At 39.2% G+C, this 22649-nt stretch overlaps 1 pseudogene across 1 annotated transcript in view; it reads left to right on the top strand.

Moving 5' to 3' along the window:
* The window catches only part of LOC307106575 (nucleosome assembly protein 1-like 1), a 32689-nt pseudogene extending 13438 nt beyond the window's left edge, over positions 1 to 19251 (top strand). Inside the window, exons 4-5 of the transcript in view lie at positions 17068 to 17081; positions 18603 to 19251. The product of the transcript in view is annotated as a nucleosome assembly protein 1-like 1 (transcript). The remainder of the gene's footprint in view (positions 1 to 17067; positions 17082 to 18602) is intronic.
* Positions 19252 to 22649: the final 3398 nt, after the last annotated feature.

Genomic DNA, 22649 nt, shown 5'->3' with positions numbered 1-22649 from the left:
AATGTCCTGCTTTGCTGTCTGGTGTGGTTGAAGCTGAAGGTCTGGCTTCATATAAAAAAATTACACAATCTTTATATTCCCTACAGAAAAATAGCTATATAGCTAAAGGTGATAACATGTCACTACAAAACAATACTCTGTGATGAGAACTATAGTGCTTCTTTTTAAAAATATATTTATTTTTTTAGAGGAAGGAAGAGGGAGAGAAAAACATGGATGGGCTGCCTCTCACATGTCTCCTACTTGATGGAGCCCACAACCCAGGCATGTGCCCTAATAGGGAATCGAACTGACAACCTTTTGGTGCTTAGGACAACACCCATTAAACTGAGCCACACCAGCCAGGGCTATAGTGTTTCTTTATGATTCAAAATAATTATGAGAGTTAGGGACCTATGTTGAAATGATGGTCCCTCCACTGTAGCCACAAACTGATACACACACACACACACACACACACACACACACACACACACAGAGCACACATATCTATATCTATATCTAATCTATATCTATATCTATCTATCTATCTATCTATCTATCTATCTATCTATCTATCTATCTATCTATCTATATAAAAGCCTAAGCAACCAAATGACCAAACGACCGGTTAACCTGTCACTATGAACGCACTGACCACCAAGGGGCAGACACTCAATGCAGGAGCTGCCCCCTGGTTGTGAGTGCACTCCCACAGCCAACTTCCCATGGTCCCTCTTCCCAGCCGGCCAGCCCCAATCAGCCCCAATTGGAACTGGGCAAGATGGCCTCCATCGGCCTTGATCACGGGCCAGGCTGAGGGATCCCACCTGTGCACAAATTCATACACTGGGCCTCTAGTATTTATATATTTATGTTAACATATTCAGAATTATCATAAATGTGACTATGCCAATGCAGACTAATACAAATATATTATATCAGAGTAACTCAAATCAGTAGTTGTAACATGATTTTGGAAATGAAAACTTCTTGGTAAATTTCCAAACAAAAAGGACAATCTCTTCTCAATTAAATAGTAGTTGTATTCCTGGAAATTTCAGTCATCATTAAGATTGAGCAAAACTACTTTGTGCTTCTATATTAAATTGAATTAGGTTAAAAGTTCAGATAATTATAAACAAATCTTGTGAGACATCCAAAATTCATGTAGATCATGCCACAAATCTTTAATATACAGTATCCCTGGCCTCTGCTCATAAATGCCAGCAGTCTCCCATTCATTATGTCAACCAAAATTGTCCCCCTACATCTCTAAAATGCCCCCCTTCTCCACCAGAGGCAGTAGAACTACTGTTAAGAAGCACTGATATATAGCATTCATGATTTTGAAAGGGAGTTGGCAATAACCTATGTAATAAAATACTATTTTCAGAAAATACCCCTATTACACAAAACACAAGCATATACATTTACTATGGTCATCAATTCAGCTCTTCACATGGCAACAAGTATTGTAGACTGAGCTGAACAGTCACTAAGTGACCCTAAAACATCCTGGAGAGAAATACACATACCTGCCTCTTGACCACATCTAACTTCCCACATCAAGGCTAACCCTGGCAGCATGCCACACATCCATAGCTGGCACCCACCCTACTCATCATTACAGACCTTGATGTGTCTGTTCACCTACAAGTATCACTGACAATAGTGCCCGCTTTCCTGTGGGAAATGCTGCATTGCGGTACTACAAACAGGAAAGTCCCTTCACTTCTATATGTGGAGTACCTGGTAGAAAGACAGTCATACCCAAGGGCCCACTGAGTAGAGTATAAAGGAAAGAAGCATGGAAGAATGATGTAGTTCAGTGCAATTATGTATTCACTAACCACAGCGACTATACCAAAGTTTCATAAGCTGTTAGCCTAGAACCACTGGACAAGGATGTATCTGTCCCAGGAAATAGGGAATCTGGGTTCTTGTACCCCATGACATTGCAGCTAAGTAATGTAGGTGTGGCCAGAGATGGGTAATTTAAATTCAAGAACCTCAGTTGCCTCCCTTTTTTATTGGATAAAAATTGTCCATATCTTTCCAAAAGTTGGTAAAGTGAGCTCCTTGTGGCTCTTAGACCCATTCTGTGACATTAGAGATTTAGCTTCTTTGAGAAGTCAGAACAGGAAGTGCTAGAGATATGTTAATATTATTAACCCTAGGAAGGATCATGAGTAGGTTCCAAGAGACACAGCATACTCTCATCTCTGGGAAATTTTGGACACATTTGTATATTTCTTGAGCAGTGGTTCTCAAAACAAGGTCAATTCTGCCCCCCAGGAGACATCTGGCAATGTGTGGAGACATTAGTGGTATCACTACTTGGGGTGGGGGTTAATGGGAGGGGGGTTACTGGCATCTAGTGGGCATAAACCAGCAATGCTGCTAAACATCCTACAATGCACAAAGAATTATCTGGTCCAGAATGTCACTAATTCAAGGTTGAGAAACCCTGTTCTAGAGTGAGGTTCCACAGTAAGCCTTCATCACGTTCTCAATGTGCCCAGGCCCTAAACAGGTTTAGGAAGCACAGATCTAGACTTAGGCAGAAGGCCACAAAGAGTCCTGCTTGATGTTCACTTCCTGTTTGGCTCTTCCACCTGCACCCAGGGCAAGGCCCCCCAATTTCCTCTCTAGCTCTGCTACTGCAGTCACCCATCTGCAGAGAGGAAAATCCCTGTCCAAATGCCAACTCACCTTTGAACAAACCATCTCCCGAATTACCTGATTTTCAATTCCCTGGGCCAATTTAAAGGCCCTTGGCATTTCACCCTTTGACACCTTCCTATCACCACACACACAGCAAGCTGCCACGTCCTTCTCAAGCCCAGCTGGCTAGTCTGTGACTCGTGCTAGGTCAGTGACGATTTCCCTCTTGCCAATAATCAGCTGTCTTATTGCCCTGTCACTGTAGGCTGTTTCTCCGTTTCTATCCCTACCTCTTCCACTCTATATAAAGACAAATACGCCTTTCTAAAATAAATGACATAGCAACAAAGCATCCTTTCCCACTAAGCAAAAGGGAGCTCTGCCCTAAAGAAGTACTTGAATGGGACACGTTAGGGCTTCCGTGTTAGCACAGCAATAGGTTAGTTCTCTGAGCTAGCAGAGGTTGAACTCCTCTCTTTGAGATGCATTCAGTTCTCTGCATGGAAGAGAGTGCTCCGTGTGGTTTAATACCACCACAAAGTATAAATACAAACATTAAACTACTGCAATAAAGCACAGCATAACATCAGCCAACCTCCACAGTTGTGTGCTGTTAAATATTTAATTAAGAAATCACATGAAGCAAACTATTGTATAGACAATAAAGAGAGAAGAAAGAAAAACAAAATGCAGGTGTAGAACAGAGCCCAGCTGGGTAATATGTACAATTTTCATTTGCTTTTACCCAGGGGCATTTGTATAAAAGATTATTTTGCCAAATATTTACCTTTTTCTTCATTTTCTTGAAGCATGTCTTTTCCAGAAAGAAAAAGACATTTAACAAGTATTAAAAACATGTGTTTAAACCATTTTAGAAAGTTTAATTTTCTTTTAAAATGGTTTCCGGAGCTGAGGTCTTCTCCAAGTTTCTGGAGCTGAATTTTCACCTGATCATATGTCAAGTCTGACCTGAGTGACCCCACATGGGCCTCTGTCAATCACATGGGATTTTCCTTGGACCCCCCACCTGAGAAGATCCACCATCCACTGCATCTGCTAGAAGAGAAAAGCAAAAATGAGCAAAAGGCCTGGACACAGTTGTTTGACATAAAGGCTTTGATTTTCTGGGAGCTCGTTTCATATAATTGTGAAGTTTATAAAGCAAACTCCTGGAAGAAGGCCAGGGAGTATTGAATACTATCGTCCTGAGCAGCTCAGGCCCATAAACATACAAAGTCTGTATCAAGTTTATACTCAGGGCAGTAGTAACAAATGACACAAAATGTAGTAAAAGATGCTGGACACCGATCAGAGAAATTAATGAAACATGAATGAAAGTAAACAAGTGCCTCATTCACTGTAAACCGGGTCCATGCGGGGCCCTGTTCTTCTAGTGGTCAATTGGGCTGAATGAAAGGGAGGTGCCAGCTTCCAGCAGCCCAATTCCCGCTCCAGTTTTATAGGACCTACCAAATTCACAAAGGCAGAATGAGAGCAATGGTTGAAACTGTTTCTTGTAGCTTTGGCTTGCCTGATTCCCATTTCTAGAGCTGATAAATTAAGCTAAACCTGACCTTGAAGCTGGCAGCATCTGAAGGTGAAGGGTCTTGAAAAAGTTCTCAATATAATATTGAGAATATAAGTTCAGAATATAATATTTTTTTAAAAAAAGAAATAAAAACAGACTGGCAGTCTTTCCACAGTGTCCTCCACCTTCTTTATTCAGAAGAAAAAAAGAGCAGACTCAGTGCTAACAAAAGCCTACCTCATTTCCTTTAGGATGGATTTTGAGCGAAGGATGGAGCAGCAATCAACTCCTCGGTAATTGCATATCTCTTAGAAGGGTTGTCTTCATGATCCATGCCGAGAGAAACTTGAGTTTCCTTGTACCATGCCTGCCTTGCATTAGAGGACAAGAAGGCCTATCTCCACTGCAGCAACATCAAGATCTTCCTAACTTTCCCTAAAATTTTTCTTCCAAATAAAGCAAGAAGTCTTACAGGAGGAAAGCAGCTTTTTCTGAATATCAAATGGCTGGATATAGAGATTCTTCTTGCTAAGCAATCTACAGAATGTATTCAAGAAAAATTCCTCCAAATATAGAGAGACTTAACCATGATTTTGCATACACTTGCACAGATATTGCTAAATTAGAAGTACAGCAATTATATATTTTTTGCTATTATTAAATTTGGGTAAAGATTTGATTGCCTGAAACTTACTTTAACACTATCACCAGTATGTATTTATTCTACTCTGCTATTAACAATTATATGGATAGATTCAGATTTAACATATGAATATACAGGTTATCGGTGTCACTGCTCATTATGAAAATGGCATTAGTGACCAGAAAGAAAAAAATCAGGTAGAAATAAACAAGAAATTAGTTTAGTCATGGAATACTTGGATCCTCAGCCTTCAGCTGGCTCAGCAATCCTACCGCCAGCAATTACACCAATGCCAGGCTTTCATTATTTTGCATTTTTTGCACCTGAAGTGTGTAAAAGCAGCTCAGTTCCAACTGACATACAGTTTTACACTCAAAGGCTCATTTGCCCCCGTGAATCCAAACTAAATCAGCAGTGGTCCTCAGCTACAGAAAGGAATAAACAAAGCAGATCCTTCAAGGCACATGGCTGGTGAATTTATTATTTTTTTCTAAATCTGGACATAGATTTCATGCACAATTCAAAAGTGCTTCAGTACTGTGTGTTTATATAAAGTAAATCCATCGGAAATCAAGTTGCCAGCAGTCAGTAGGCACTAGAATTTTTTAAAGGAGGAGACGAAGAGATACCATGAAGAATAAAGAAGTTTAAGAACCATGAAAGTCAATCCTTGCAGAGGGTAAAAAAAGAGAAACATGTAAGCAGTGTAAAAAATAAAAGACAATAAGTATCACTGAGTAGTAAAATAAGATGTATTTTAAGTTTAGCAAAGATCTGATTGTACTTTTGAAGTACTGGGAGCAGGAAAGGAGGACTAAGAACAAACTACACCGCAGGGTTGCTCAATGAGGGAAACAAAGAATAATAGAACAAAAAAATATGCCAGACTTTTCTTTAAAATGGCCAAGGGGCTAGAGGAGTTTTAGGTGATTATAGACCAAGAAATATTGGGTGTTCTTATCTAGAAAGTCAAAGACTGGAATGGGGATGAAGAGACAAAACAAAACCATTAAAAAGAAAAAATATATAAGTAGAGTGAATAGCGATTTACCAAATGCTGCAATTCTTGGAAATTTTTTGGAAGAAAACAAAATAAACTCATTTTTCTAAGAATTATTATATATATATATATATATATATATATATATATATATATATATATTCTAAGTAAATTTTTAAAATTTGCATTGCTAAATGAGAGTTTACTGAAGAAAACCAAAATTGTTCTAAATACATTTCTACTGGTTGTGCTTAGCCTCCAAAATTCTGCTTAGGTGCTATAATTAGATCGATGTGCTAAATCTAATATTCTTAACCAAATGTGTGAGCTTATAAAAACAAATTAAAAAATGAATAACACCTCATTGATCAATATTGGTCCTTCATATTCCCCCACCAAATACATTAAAGCTCATATTTCCTCAAGCTACAAAGCAAGGTACCACCTTGAGGACATAGAGTAGAGTCTTTGAACTTGACTTTACATTTAGTGTATAAAAAAATAGGTTGCATTATATTAAACCTTTACCACATCATGTTTATTTTGGGGAAACCAACAGACATGGGAACCAGATGCCTTTAAGAAAAAAAAAAACCCTCTAAAATTATTCTATCAACAGAAAAAATGGTCTTGTCTCCTACCCTTAAACCTGCTATACTAATTCATAGTAATTTGCTGAAATATTTTTGCCTTTGCCTACCATTAAGGAAGATGATACCACTGAAAACGGTTTTTGGCCCACACCACCAATCCAGAACCAAATGGAAGAGAGGAAAACCTGAAGATTAGAAGTCGAGGGACCATCTGGAATCAATTCTGAGTAAAGTTCCAAGCTATAGCACTGGGGTCCAATCACCAGAATAGTCTTGGAGCCAAGACAAAGAAATCACCTGGCAAATGTATGTGGGATCCAGAGAAAACAACTGAGGGTGATGGAATTCACCAGGAAGCAATGCAGCATTTTGATGCATTCCCTCTGGGAGTTTGCTTTGGCTGGACTGTGTAGAAGAGAGGAGTGGGTCTTGAAGGTTAGACAACTGCCTTAAAAATGGAATTGGTGTGGGAAGAAGGAGCTTAGGGAGAAGGCACCCTAAGAGTGGGCATATGGCCTTCTCCTGGACTATGCATCTGCTAGTGCCTTATCTTCCCCAAATGCTCTAAGATTTGAGAGGCAATAGGAATATCGGTGATGATCAACAACATGTCCAGGTCAGAGAGTCAGGCTGGAAATAAAAAGGATGCCCATGCCAAAGGTGCGGTGTGTAGGGTGGAAGGGAGACGTGCACGTGTCACCATAAGCAACGCTCCATCCTGGGCCTTTTCAACAGGTTGTGGAGAAGCTTTAAGACATGAATGGTCAAGGTAATATCTTAAGCCTGGTATTCCTGTAATTGTCATCTAAAAGCTGAAAAGTAGAAAGTGTCTTCTTTTCCTCATGGAGTCCGTAAAGTTACGAAGTCTCTTCTCTCTCGTGGCTAGCTTATCTTCTTTCATAGACTATTCCAAGTCCAACTCCTTTACTTGCAGGGTACATTTTCTTCCTTTTCTGCTCCTAAATTCTTTTTAGCATATATATTTATTTTCATCCCTCCCTCCCTACCCTGCCATCCCTTTAATGTATCCAGTACCACATGATCATGCCATCTAAGCCATTGGCATGGAGTTGGCCATTCTGACATTAAAGTGGGATCCAAGTCATTCAGTCTTGGTTCAGACCCCTGTAGAAAACCTTGGGGCTTAAACTGAAATGATGCTGTGGGTTACATTGGGTATATCTATTTGTCAAAATTGTAGAGTTAAAACTTTTTGATGTATGTAAATTTTATCTTGAAAAACTTAAAAATTATTGAATAGGGGATGGGGATTGAGTAGAGGTAGATATGAAGCAAGAAGGACAAAATATGATAATGAGTGATTGGTACAGGGGAGTTTATTTTACTATTCTGTTTACTTTGTGTATGTTTGAAATTTTACATAATAAAAAGATAAAATGATAGTTCTTCAATATGTACTATGCCATGGCCATATTTGTACTCATGTACAAAATATGAGTACACACACACACACACACACACACACACACACACACACACATATTCCAGAGGAGTGGGGGCATTCTTTTTAGAGCCATCTGGTTCTAATTTTTTCACATGTGGTTCACTATTCATCCAGCAAGGAAGAGAGGGAGATGACGTCTGTCAGCCTACCCAACATTTTACATTGACTTGAGCATTTGGGTAATGAAGTCATCTTTATTTTTTTTCTGGTCTCCAGAATGGAAGCTAGACAACTGGAACTCATCTCTGCACTGAGAGTTTCAATAGCACCGCTTTATATAATCCTCTCAATCCCTTGCCACTATCCAAAGCATTCGTCTGCACTCCATTACTTGAAATGAAAATGGAGGCTGCAATGTGATATCTCAGGGAACAGCCAGGTATGTGACTAAATACTTTCCCCTAAAATTCACTTCAACTGCTGGTACTATTAAGGACACTGTTCTTCTCATTCTCGTCTGGTAGTTTATTTCCTTTTCACTGGTACATTCTTAAATTACCAAAATACTGTACAATATATGGTTTCTCACCAACTCTCTAACCGGTTTATTTCATCACCTCACCATGGGTTACCTCCCATCCTGTTTTATTTTTCTCACTTTTGCTGCCTCTTCCTTAATATAATCTCTTAAATGCTCTAGAATAATTTCTGTAATAAGTGTATTTATTCCATTTCCATGTATAGAAATTTATTCCATTACATAGGAAAGACCACATCCCAAATATCTTTAAAAATAGTCTGTTTATAAATCCCTCAATAGACCCTTTAGTATGAGATAAAATATTAATGATTTGGACTAATGCATAGCCTAGTCTGAATTAAATAGTTATTTTTTAATCTTTATTGTTGAAAGTATTACAGATGTCCCCCCTTTTTCCCCTGTTGACCCCTTTTAGCCCACCCCCACTGAAAAGAAATATCTTATAAAATAAAAACTACTACACCCAATAAAGGACAGAGGCTTACAAATTATTAGAAACAGAGATGCTTACAGATTTATTCTGATGAATAGAAAATAATGCCTTCAATTAGTATCCTAGTAACTTTCTACATAAATTTCTGCTCCTAAAATACTGGAAACAGCATGCCTTCCTAATGAGGTTCATATGAAAGCCCACTTTCATCATTTCTGTTCCCCAGATCCTTTTTCTTTCTTTTAATGTAAGATAAACTGGGGAGGCCTCTGCCTCCATTTCATAAATTTTGAGTTCCTGGAGTCCAAATTCATGAAGTTCAACTATCATGTAATAAAATGATGTTTCTGAACAACTGTAATCTGACTTAGATTACCTGATGTGGTCTGTAGCTCTTCCTACTGTGTTTTTTGCTTACTTGTTTGTTCGTTATCACAAAAGGGATGTAATGCCACAAAATAATTCATCATCATCTCATATAACTTAATTCAAAATGTAGAAAAGAAAATTTCTGAATCCACTAAAACTAGGCGCAAAAATAATAGCAACTGTCGGATAAACAGCACAGATTTTAGGCCGCCCATTGCTCCTCACTTTAACAGGTCTTTATCTCAGTTGCTCAGAGCCAGTCACGGTCTACTTTCCTTCCCATCCACGTCACTTCCTGCAAGCTTAAACATTTCATCCCGGTAATCCCAGGCCCAGCCCTCTTATTTCCTGCACTTTCCTTTCAGCTAGAAATGCTTGGACCTTTGTCTCAAGCTGTATATTGCTGAGTCTGCCAATGTGTTATAAAGCACCTTTATCACCGGGTCCCAGGGTAGATCTGAGTCCTTGGACCCAGCTATGTGGTTTGAGCCCAAGCAGAAGGACTGTAACTAGGCTAATGACTGAATAACCAAACCAGTACAAATAAAAAGGTACTTAAAGTGAGGTGCAATGCCTTTAATGCACTGAAACTTAGGTGTACTTCCACATCCAGCTGAAGTGAAGAATAATGGCTAGACCATAAATTTACTACTGTGGTGCAGTCTTGAACAAATATGTAGGTATTACATTAGTTAAAATGAGTCAGAAGTTTAGGTTAAAATTAACTTGACATTTGAGATCAAGAGAATAGAAGAGAAGGGGAACATCCCGAAATCCCCAGAACCCACTCTTATCTCATCTAAGCTCCTCTTTATAGCTACAAGTGGGTTTTCTGGAATATGGATTTCCAGAGCCAAATTCCTCTTGTGTTTCCCTCTGTTACCCAGCTCAGACTAATTTGGATCTGCCTGAGCAAAGTACAATGATATAGAAGTATCTTATTTTTTAAAAGGAAAAGAAAAAGTATAGTCTAAGAGTCTCATTAGAGTTCGTTATTCTCCTAGGTAAATATCCAGGGACATTCCTAGGATTATATATGGATTTGAAAACTTTTCCAAGATTCCTGGCTACTTGAAAATGGACACTTTAGTGGCATGGTGTTACATTTATGTTCCAACATCCAGAGTGGATATTTCTGGGTGTGGGGACTGTGCTTGAATCAAGGGACTCAGTAAATTTGCCTTCTACTAGTAATTCTGAACCCAATGAAAATAAATCCAAGAAGAGCTGCAAACAGGATACTCAAAGGAGCAGAAAAGGAAGGAAACATGGTTCCTAGCACCTACTAGGAACCTGACACAGAGCTAAGCATTTCACATATATAACTATACAGAATCCAACTTACCTTCTCCAATCGCACCATTCCCCATTATACAAAGAGAAAACCAGGGTTCACACATGTTAAGTAGTATGCTAGTACATGATGGAGCCCAGAGTCAGACTCCTGTAGTGCCAAGGGCTCATACAGGCTTGCTTGTCTGGGAAACCCTAAGAACACTAAGTTTACAATAATAGATTGATAGATTGGAAGGACATTTCAGATAGCCTGCCACAAAACATTCCATGGAAGATGTTTCCTGCTCTGTATTTTTCAGTGTCTTGAACAAAGCCATGGGAGGTAAAGTCCCCTAATTTTCATGTGATTGCATATGACACTTACGAGAATAGTAAATATATTAGATGACTAAATCAAGATTATAAAAAATACTAAGCAGCTAGAGTGATGGACTGAATGGAATAAGCTGTTACTATAAGTAGGAAAATGTCAAGATCTATATATATATGCTCAAAAACCCAATCTTACAATAATATATGAAGAGGCAAAGTTTGAAAACAACTACAGAAAATGTTTTAGTCAACAATGGATTCAGGGTCATGTGATCACATGCATGTGATTCTAAACTATATTAAAAGATATACAAGATCTACAGTAGGGTGGTGATATTTCTATTACAACGTGCATTGATCAGTTCACAACCTAAAAGGACATTTTATTCATTTAATATATATTTACTGAGTGCCTTCTATGTGCTAGTATTGTGGTAGGCCTTGATGATCTGGTGGAGAACAGAACAGATACATACAGTCCCTGTAATCATGAAGCTTCATAGGCCAGCAAATGCAAGTACAGCATGCTCAGAGGATGGAAAGGAACTAAAAACTATGCCTTAGAAAACAATAAAAGGAATGAAGAACTTATAGCTTTGAAAAAAGTATTTTCTTGAAGAGCTTTTGAAAGGTTGATGGGGGGAAAATGGACTCATGTTTTATGGCAGATTTTATAATATTTCAAAATTGTTCTTGCCCTCTCTGTGAAAAGATTTTACATCCCTGGCCCACAAATGTTAGGGCTGGACACCTGACTTGTGATGCGCCTCCTCCTGGGAGAATTATGTGTCTCCACCCCTGTTTGGCCTCCAGAGCAGCCACATGACTTGCTTTGGCCAATGAAATCCAGTCACAAGGATTTTGTAAAGAGAATGCAATGAACCAAATTAAATATGGCACTTCATCCTTGTTCTAGCTGGAAAACAATTCATTGAGTAGTTTGGTTTCAAGCAGTAGCAGAACATTCCGTTTATAACCCAAAGAAAGAGCTCCTTTTATCAAACATGTGTTACCTTAGCCAAAACTAGAAGTAAGATTAAATTTACTAAAAAGTCGAACAGACAAGGTCAAGGCTGCATTCTAATCGTTACTATTTCTCAAAATTAGGTGGCCCACCTATCGTTAACACATATTAGCGTTGCCAATTTCACTCTAATTGTGGGTTTGATTCAACTTGTTCAAATCAATTTTATTGATATATAAGGACACTTAAAATGTATCACATGCAGTTTTGGTAAAAGTTTAGTGATCGGGCTGGAAATGAAAAATAGATGCTTGGCTTTATTAGTATTGCTATTTACTCTTCTCTTCCACAGTAATCTGCTTCTACTTAAGTGTCCAGCATTAGGAAATGAGTTATCATTGGTGACCTCTAAGTGAAATTGTAAAGCTGTCAGATAACTAGGTGGTTTGCGAGCACACAGAAAAGGAGGATAATGTGCTTCCTTTCCTTCCTTCTGCTCAATACTTGGCCTTTTAGTTTGCACTAAAGCTCCTTCGGAAACTCATTTATGTATTTCTCGCAATTAAGAAATGCTGCTTCTAAAAGGAACTCCAGAGTGAACTTTAATTAGGCCTTGCTTTCTGGGGATATGCCCTGCTAGCCACTCCCTTTCATTTATTCCTCATTCTTCCAGAGGAATTTAAACTAGGGATCACCTTTATGACCACCTGAGCAAGTTTTCTTTCTCTTTAGAAGAAGATACTGCCCAAGCAGTCGTTGCTGGGTTGGAGAGGTGTCTCAACTTTGAATCTGTATACCTGCCACTATGACAAGGGCCAAGGTACCCCTTTTTTACATTATCCCTAGCTAAGACTTCGACTGTAAGCAGCAAACATCTCATGCTTATTTTGAAAGCATTCACAAAGGATACCTAAATATTAGAAAACATGGTCTCATATTTTATAATCCAGTGGAGAGATGAAAGAAACATAAAACATGTTTTTAAAAAGTCAAACAGAACATTTTTATAACAGTTCAAAGCAAAATAGTTTATCTATTTTCAAATGAATTGCACCAAAAATAATTGTATTCGTGTTCAGAGCAGGAAATGTTTATTTTAAAATATGGAGGGTTACATGATAAAGATGGATCTTATGAGCGGATTTGAGAGGAAAGGAGGTAGAAAGGAGGTTCATTCCAGGGAGGAAGAACATGAGTGGGAGACAAAGAGTGTGGGAGGGACTAGGAATCAACTATTTTGGCCACAGCTTCTAGCATGCAGTAGGACTTAGTAAATGTTGGCTGAAGGATTGAAGGGAGTGATAGAATGGCTCAGAAGGAGAGCCTTCTTAGAAATGAGACCAAAATTATTGGATTTGACTCCAATTGTGCAGACTTTTCTACTCAAGCTATGGAGCTTGGGCTTTATCTTTTGAGAGGGGTTTTGGTGTTTTTGTTGTTGTTGTTTTGGTGGGAGGGAGTGGTGGTGTTAGGGCTTTATCTTTCTTTTTCCTGATCCCAAATATATCAGTCTTCACTTATCTGCCATCCAAGGCTACCACAGACTGAAGTGACCTCACCCCCCTCAAACATATCAGAGTATTTATTATCTGTATAACTTGTGGGGCAATTAATTATGCACAACTTTGATGTCTTTGTGATGGTTAATTTTATGTGTCAACTTGACTAGGATCACAAGACACCCAGATATTGGTCAAACATTTTTCTGGCTATTTCTGCAAGGGTGCTTTTTGGATGAGATTAACATCTGAATAGGTACACATAGGTAAGCCTCATCCAATCAGTTGAAGGCCTGAATAACAAAAAGGCTAACCCTCCCCCAAGTAAGAGAGATTTTTTTTCTACCTGATAGCCTCTTAACTGGAACACTGACTTTTCCTGTCTTGGACTTGAACTGAAACATCAGCTCGTCCTGGATCTTGAGCCTGCCAGGCTTTGGATGGGAACTACACCATCAGCTCTCCTGGGTCTCCAGCTTACCACTCACCCTGTAGATGTTGGGACTTTCAGCCTCCATAATCTCATTAGTTAATTCTTTATAATAAATATCATAGATAGATAAATAGATGATATAGATATAGACATAGACATAGACATAGACATAGAGATAGAGTTAGAGATAGAGATAGAGATATTTATCTACTATTGGTTCTGTTTCTCTGGAGAACCCTGGCTAATCTAGTCCTATTCTCCTGTTTTAAACTGTTACTAAACTCTTTTAATGTTACTTAATCTTTCTTCATGTTTTATCTTGCCTTCCCAACTCAATTGTAAACTTTCTGAGGTCTGAGGCTAGGAAGTCTTCAACATCTGTTGACCTTTGGGGAATTATTGGAGGCATGACCGTGGAGGGCAGCAGGGCTATAGCATACAGTTGTACAAATTGTGCCCTGCGCAAGCTCCTGAGAGGAAAGGGGGATAAAAATGCATCACCAGGTCCACCTGACAAATGTTATCCTGGAAGGGACTGTGCCCACCGGCAAGAAGAAACCCTGTTTCCAATTCTCAGAAGCACTGAATGGGCTAGTGGAGGCCCTGGACAGCAGCATTTCATGGAGGACCCAAGCAGGGGCTGTATGAGCACTCCAGAACAATCCACATTGCCTGCTCCGCCCAACACTGGGTGAAATTCACCTAGCTCTACCTTACAGTGGCCAGAACTAAGTTTTAGGAATTGCCATAAAGTTTCCAAGAAATGCTCTAAAAGCAAGTGTTCCTTCAGTTTATTTGGAATGAGGACAATACACATTTTACCAATAACCAAGTTCCCATAATTTCCATATTTAAAAGTGTATCAGGGCTCTTAATTGCTAGCACCAAAAACCAACTCCAAAAGATTAAGCAGAAAAGAATGTATTAAGTCACTCACAGAATCATGGGGAAGACTGGAAAACCACACTCAGAAAACAGGTAGGAAAACTGTGTGCCCAAAGCCAGGACAAGAACCAAAATGACACTTAGAACTAGCCAAACACACTTCTGCCACAGCCATTAAACACTGGTCGCCTCCCCTTCCCCAGCCATCACCAGCACTTGCACTAGGATGATTTCTCCACCACTCCTGCTTCTTTGCACTCCGACCCTAGGAGGCCAAATCTCAGGCAGGGGCGCCTGATGGGCTGAGCCCCAGGGGTACTGAGAAAAAGAGTATCCAGCATTTTCAGCATCACAGTGGGGGTGGGCTCTGCTTCTCACCTTGCCTCCTAAAGTGGGGAATTCCTCAAACACAGGAATGGGATTCAGATTTGGGAAGCCAAAAAATAAAAATTTTCACTCTATGATTATAATTGTACACATATTTGAGCATCAGTTGTGAATAAGACAAAATTTAATATGTATGGAATAGAAAATTGCATTCATTTATTTCAACTTCATTTACTCTTCAGTGGGAGATCCTGCTCGCAGCTCCCTAACTTCAGGAGAGAACCCAACACCTAACAGAATTCTGTGGATGATGAGTATCTCACAGAACTGGGTGGAAATGCACTGAATCAGGGCAAGTTTATACACAGGGGTAAGTGATTCTCACAGGAAAACAAATTTCAGCCAAAATCTCCTTAATTCTGACAGGTCCCATGTCATTAGAACCTACGTTAACAACAAATGCAAAGCAATCATGAACACATATTTAGCAACTGCTTCAAAAACACTTGAAAGTTTTTCCCTGTTGGTAAACCTCATAGGCTTCCTTATGAAGCTAGCAAGCAGTGTTTATCATATGGAAAGAGCACAGATGGTCTTATTATTTTTACTTCAGGACCTGTATCAAAGCCCATAATGGATTTTTAAATCTTAAAAATATACAAAACATCAAGTATATTTTCTTTCTTGAAGTCTAGTCTCACAAATCTGGAAGAAATTGGTATGGCTCCTACCCACTTTGTAGATTGCTAACCTTTATAAAGAACTGTTGACTGGATATATAAATGAATAATAATTATATCTCAATAACAATGTGTGTATAAATGAAATAACATAAGTAAAAATATCCGGAATTCTTTTTGTTTTAATCCTCACCCGAGGATATGCTTATTGATGTTAGAGGGAAAGAGAGAGAAACATCGCTGTGGGAGAGAACATCAATTGGTTGCCTTATGAGCCCCAACTGTGGATTGAACCCACCACCTTTTGGTGCACAGGGCAAAGTTCCAACCTACTGAGCCACACTGGCCAAGGCAATATTTGGAATTCTTAAGAAGAAAATGTGCTGAGTAAATTGAAAGCAAGAGTATTAAAGAATAGCTTCCCAACTACATGATGGACAGTAAAGAATATCATGAATCTGATAAACAACATTTTTTGGTTTAAAGGAGTCACGCTAGTATATACCCTTTTTAATTTTTCCCAAATAGAAGATGACTTCTGCTGTCTAAGCCCCATGTTTTTCCTCAGGCTGTGGGTGAAGGCCTGGTTCGTGGATTCCATCTTGCTATCATACCACTGAGGTAAACTATTAAAAAGTGTTAAAATCCTTATTAATAAAATCAACCCCAGACATCCCTGTCATCACTGCTCTCTCTGCTCCGTGAATCCCCAACTCCTGCTACTTGTGACCTTTGTCCCATTCCCCTGAGGCCTCACTCTAAATCTCCTAACTTTTAGCTACTAACTCTTGCTGTTTTTATCACGTCCGTGTGTTTTGGTTTTCCTTCTGAAAAGCCTTCAATACACAGAAGAGGTCATTTGGAGTAAAAGGCACCTGACATTATACCACCCATGCTGCATTTTCCTAGGGCACGGCTCACCAGCATTACATGGGTTAAATCAGCTCCCGCATGAAGGAGAACTGAAAACGGTTCGTCTGGAGCAATGTCTCCAAAGCACTGCCCTTCTGTGGAAAGAGAGATTCCAGAGATTGGGAGCCCAGAGGAAAGCCCCCAGGTTTTAACAGACCAGAAACTTCTGGGCAATTCTAAGATAATGAGCCCTCTGCCCAGATGACAAGGCAAAGGAGAAGTCCTATGGGCCTGTTTGTTTACTCAATTGTCTAGACTACTCAAGATGTGGTCATCTGCACATGTGGTACAGGTCAAGGACAGGTAGAATTAAAATGGAGAGCAGACATTGAGAAAATTTTATAGCAATTTGATAGTCTGCTGAATCTAATAATGAAAAATTGACATTTGTATTTTGTATTTATTTTTTCCCTAATGATTCATTTTTATTGTATTTTACAAAAGTATGGATCTACAAAGGATTGGAAATTTTTTAAATGGTCCTGCACCACTGACAGTTTGATAAAAACTGGTTGAAAAGAACCAGAAGACACTGAATTACTTGCAGTGAGACTTGAGAGTGCTATGATACATAATTCCTGATGATTTTTTGTTTAAATAGATTGTAATAAACAGGTATGCATGTGTGTGAGAAGTGCATTGCCATTATTTGTGTACTAATTTCCTAGCAATACTAAAAACATGGAACACACTTCAGTCAAACAAATGCGGTAGAGAGAGGTGAATTCTTTTCCAAGACTAAGGAAGGAAGATCTAATAAGATGATAATAGCAATGGATGTCATTTGGACTCTGCCATTAAAATGACATAAATATCTGCCCTTTCAAGCTGGAAGTTGAGAATGTGACTTGTTTACTTGGCACTGACTGTTTCTTCACCATGGCTCCAAGGAAGCCGTGCTAATCCCCTGTGGCCTCTGGCTGGCTCTGGAATACCATCTTGGCTCACACTGAAGCACAAAAGGACATCTCAAATCTTGCTCCACTTTTTCCCCCTCCCAACACCTGTTACCAAGTTGCTTTCTTGGCAGGAGAAAGGTGGGGTGGTCAATGTAGAGGACAAATAAAGTTACTGTCATCACCACAGCTGAATAAGAAGTAGGAAGAGATGAGCACCATTTTCTAAAGAATGTCTCAGTCATGACCTTGTAATAATCTACATTGAAGGGTTATATCCTGTGATTTGCAAACTTTCTGTCTCTTTTTTGTCAATTTTCCTGTTAAGCTAAGAGCAGTCCTTACTGTCTCTAGGTTTGATTAGAGAAATCAGACCTATCCCATGCAATATGCCCAAGAGTCATGAGCTTACAAAGAGCAGTTACACAATCTGACCACTTCACAGATATTTCTAGCATTGGGATACATTTGTCTTCATCTTAAACCTGTTCAAGAGAAAGTGGTTCCTGATCAACCCTTAGGCTAGTGCAAAAAAATTCCATCCCAGAAATGTGTTCAGAATTATGAGAACTTAACTTTTTTTCTCAGACTTGGCCAGATTTAGTAATCCTAATGGATATTATATCAGATTATATTTTTATAGTAATTCAAGGTAACTCCCTAGATGGTGTGATTTGAGGAGGGGAACAGAAAGATGAGCTATTGCAAAATTACATTTCCCCATCAATCTACCCTAATACATAATGTTCTCCTATTAAAATATTCCCTTTGCTTTAGTTCTCCCAGACTGCCATAACAAAATACCATAGACATGATGGCTTTAAGAACAGAATTTTCTCATGTTTCTGGAGATTGGGAAGTCCAAGATCAAGGTGCCAGCAAAGTGATTTCATTCTGAGGCTTTGTCTCTTGGCTTGTAGGTGGCAGGCATCTCACTGTGTGCTCACATGCACGGGGTGGAAAGAACTCTCTAGTATCTCTTCTTATAAGGGCACTAATCTCATCATGAGGGTCCTACCCTCATTACCTCATGTAACCCTAACTATCTCCAAATACCATCACTTTGAGACTTAGAACTTTACATATGAATTTGGGGGGGAGGAGAGGTGCAAATACTTAGTTCATAACAACTTTGAATTAAGATATCATATCCAGTCACTGACTAGATATAGTCACATAGCTCCCACTGCCTGGCTCCCTATGCTAGACTTCGATACTTGGAGTTCTTACAACATAACAGACTGACAACAAGGAACAGTCTGAACTTGATGGAGATTTGGATGATGTTGAAGAAGTACAAGAAGAAAAAAACTGGTGAAGAAATAAAAATCAAAGCACACAGATGATGCAAAAGTCTTAGATTCTTGCAGCCTTCCAAGAACGACTTGATGGTCTGGTAGAAACACCAACAGGATCCACTGAAATGCTCTCAAAAATCTTAAAATTAAATGTGCACAGATAGAAGCCAACTCCTATGAGGAAGTTCGTGATCTTAAAAGAAAGTATGCTGTTCTCTATCAGCTTTTATTTGATAAGCAATTCAAGATCATTAATGCAATTTATGAACCTACGAAAAAATGTGAATGGAAACCAGATGAGGAAGATGTAATTTCAGAGGCGCTGAAAGAAAAGGCCAAAATTGAAGATGAGTAAAGGGATGAGGGGAAAAAAAAGACCCCAAGGGAATTCCTGAATTTTGGTTGACTGATTTTAAGAATGGTGACTTACTCAGTAATATGTTTCAGGAACATGATGAACCAATTCTGAAGCATTTGAAAGATATTAAAGTGAAGTTCTCAGATGCTGGCCAGCTTATGAGTTTTGTTTTAGAATTTCACTTTGAACCCAACGAATATTTCACAAATGAAGTGCTGACATATAGGACCTGAGAGTGGGGATCTGGATGATGATGCTGAAGCTATCCTTGCTGCAGACTTTGAAAATGGTCACTTTTACATGATCATATAATCCCAAGATCAATATTATACTCTACTGGAGAAGCAACTGAAGAAGAAGATGATTATGATGAAGAAGGTGAAGAAGCAGATAAGGAAGGGGAAGAAGATAAGGAAAATGATCCAGACTATGACTCAAAGAATGATCAAAACCCAGCAGAATGCAAGAAGCAGTGAAGCAAGAAGGTCTTGCCTTCTGCTTCCCTGGAAAGGATGAATTTTCATCATTTGACAAGCCCATTTCAGGGTTTTTGTTGTTTGCTTGCTTGTTTTTGTTTTTACAGCCTAATATAAAATAAAAGAGATATAATATCCATAGTATCTTTTCAAATAAAACATTTTATTCTTGATACCTATTTTTATACAATTAGAGGGTTGTTTTTTTCTGTATTTGTTTTTCAGCTATTATCACAGAATGTGGGGCAGGGAGTGAAGAAATAATATGTAACTGGCAGAAAAGTATTAAATACCGAGACTCTAAAGCAAGAAAAGAGAAGTAAAAAAGAACAAGAAGAAAAATTACTATTTAAGAATTTTTCCTAAAACTACCCTTGTAAAATATTATTAATCCATTGTTTACTCTACAGTAATGTGTTAATTGAACACAGTAGGTGCAGGTATTGTGCTTAGTATTATAGGGATAAACCTGCAAGTAATACCCTACCATAATGGACTTTACAGATGATGAGAAAATCAGACCTTCAACAAATAAGATTCATGTGCTGTTAGGGTGTTGTGCCAGAAGTAAGTTCAGGTTGGAGCAGAGCACCGTAAGAAGGAAAATCTACACAGGGACTCAGAAAGTGCTCACAGGGGAGACCACACTTCATGTGACTCTATACGAGAAAGGTATCCAGCAGAGGAGTGGGGACGAGAGAGAAAGGTAGGGCATGGAAGGTGGGCAATGGAGAATGGGGTTGTAGAAAGGTAGGGCACTGAGGGCCAGGCACAGAGTCCAAAACTAGAAAGGCAGAAAGTTCCACATGCATGGTAGGCATGGGATAGATCAGAGTGAATTTTCTATGCCCTGTTAAGGAGTTTTTACTTTGTCCACAATCACTGAAGAATTTTAAAGAGCCACAGAATAATGGAATCAGATTTTCCACTCAGAGATCACTCTTCTGCAGGCAAGGTGAAAAGTATATTGAAGAAGTCAGAGACTAGATTAAAAAGTCAAGGTGAGAAATAACGGAGGATGGGAGAGGATGAAATAAGGCAGTAATAGTGGTAATGTGGAGTTGTGAGAAGTGACAAGACTAGTGGATAAATCCAAAAGCGTACTGTAGTAGAGTGGTGTCTCAGACACGCAGGTGGCTCTAGGTGACTGGAGGCACCATTTATGAGGTAAGGAAATCAAGAGAAAAAGCAAATTTGAAGGGAACAAAGGAGTTCCGCGTTAGCCATTTTCCACTGGAGAGCTGAGAGGCAGTTGGAAATGTGGAGCTCAGAAGAAAGGCTCGGGCCAAACTTAATATGGAGAGTTACCTGCATTCTGACAAGGCAGTTATTACCCAACAAGAAAAGCCATGTCAGAGTGCAGGCTGCCTGAATGAGGACCCTGGGCAACCCAAATAAACTCTGTGCATATATCTGTCTTCATGGCTACGTGGTGAGTTCCACTAGTAGAAAGGTCGAAGCAGGGCAGTCCATAGTTTCATCCCTTACAGCATTGTGCATATACAAACTGTTCCATATGAGATATCAGCAGCACCAGAAAAGCAGATTCAGGCTCTGACATGAAGTCTGTGCCAGCTTAAAGTAGAGGTGAACTGCTACCCAGCAAGATTTTAGAAATGAGAATAAGAATAGTCTTGTCTTGTGCATTGTTACTAGGTTTCTTTCACTTACTAGATAAACAACTCGTCTTCAGAATAAAACAATCAGTCTCAATGACTCCAAAAACAGATTTGAAGCCTTCTGGTAAGGACCCGTGATGAAGTGGAGGAAGTACCTGTAGAATTATTTCCCAAGTAGGTGTGGTCAAAAGTGAGGAGAAGGGGGGCAAAGTGAAGAATCACCCAGTGATAGAAAAGCAGTGTAACAAACCGTGCTCTGAGCTTTCTGCTGTATTAGTAAAATGGCCTTTATTGTTTTGGCTAAGAAAGGTCAATTAATCACCCAAAGTGTAATCTGACAGTAATTAACCATCAGCAGTGACAAAATATCTGTAAGAGCTCAGAACAACAAAGGGTTTTGTTTGGTTGGGTTTTTTTGTTTGTTTGTTTGCTTTCTCTTTCCAGATTGAAAAAGGAGTAATCAACACACCATATTCCTTTTCTGGCTTCATTAGTGATTTTTGGCACCTAAAGGGATGAAAAAACAAACAAACAAAAAAAAAAACCAGTGTCGCAGCTCACTTAAGCAGACCTGCAGGTAATTCACACAGTCCCACTCCCTCTTCCCTATCATCTCTTAACAAGGCTCTCAAATGTATGGAGGCAAACCTTGTCCAAAAAAAAAGGAGAGCAAAAGATAAGTAGCATGGCCCATCCCTCTGCCTGAACTGGGGCCTAATAAATCCCAGAACCGATGAGAGGTAAAAAGGAGAATTGCTAAACTGGATTCTAATTCTGGGTTACAAGAAAATTAACACTAGTGTTAGAAATTCCCATAAGTACTCCCTTGCCTCCCCAAAGATTTAAAACAAACCAGTGTTCTTTTATTTAATCAAGTTTTGTCATTAATATTTCCACAGCAAGCAATGAAGAGATTTTGCAGTACATGGATCTTCCTCCGCAAAGAAGTCTGCAGTGTCCCCAGAAGACTGTTACATGTGGTCCTTTTCTGCATCCCATCGATCTCACCACACTCTCAGCACGGCCAAGTTCACATCCTGCTTCTGGGAGGGCCACTGTTGCTAAGTCTTCATGTAAAGGTGTGTACTCTGGGGAAGCACACCCTTTATATGCTCAAGTCTTCTCGGATGATTTCCATAGAAGGTTCTGCTGAAGGCAGCAACAAGCCCTCCAGCCTGACTGCTCCGGGGGCTGGTGCTGTTGTCTGGGTTTTTGTTTTTGTTTGTTTGTTTTAATATCTGGTTCTTCTCTATAGGCCAGCAATCTCTGGCTCTAGCCTCAACGTTCTCTGTCTGCTGTTTCAATAAACTGAATGCCTTAAGTTTCTTTGGTTTGAGAACAGTCACTTCTTACTTGAAATAAAAGATGAAAATGGGTTCCCTTCATTATGTAGAAACTGTATTCTGTGCAACACCACCAAACACACCCACATCCCCAGCAGCAGAAGTCAGGGATGCCACTGTTTAACCACTTCCCCTTGTATCGGTGGGTTAGGATTGTCAGAGGCTCTCCTAGTCTTAGGAACGTTGAGACCTC

The sequence above is a fragment of the Cnephaeus nilssonii genome (genome assembly GCF_951640355.1).
Source record: "Cnephaeus nilssonii genome assembly, chromosome: 10".
Taxonomy (NCBI): domain Eukaryota; kingdom Metazoa; phylum Chordata; class Mammalia; order Chiroptera; family Vespertilionidae; genus Cnephaeus; species Cnephaeus nilssonii.
This window is presented reverse-complemented; position numbering and strand designations above follow the sequence as displayed.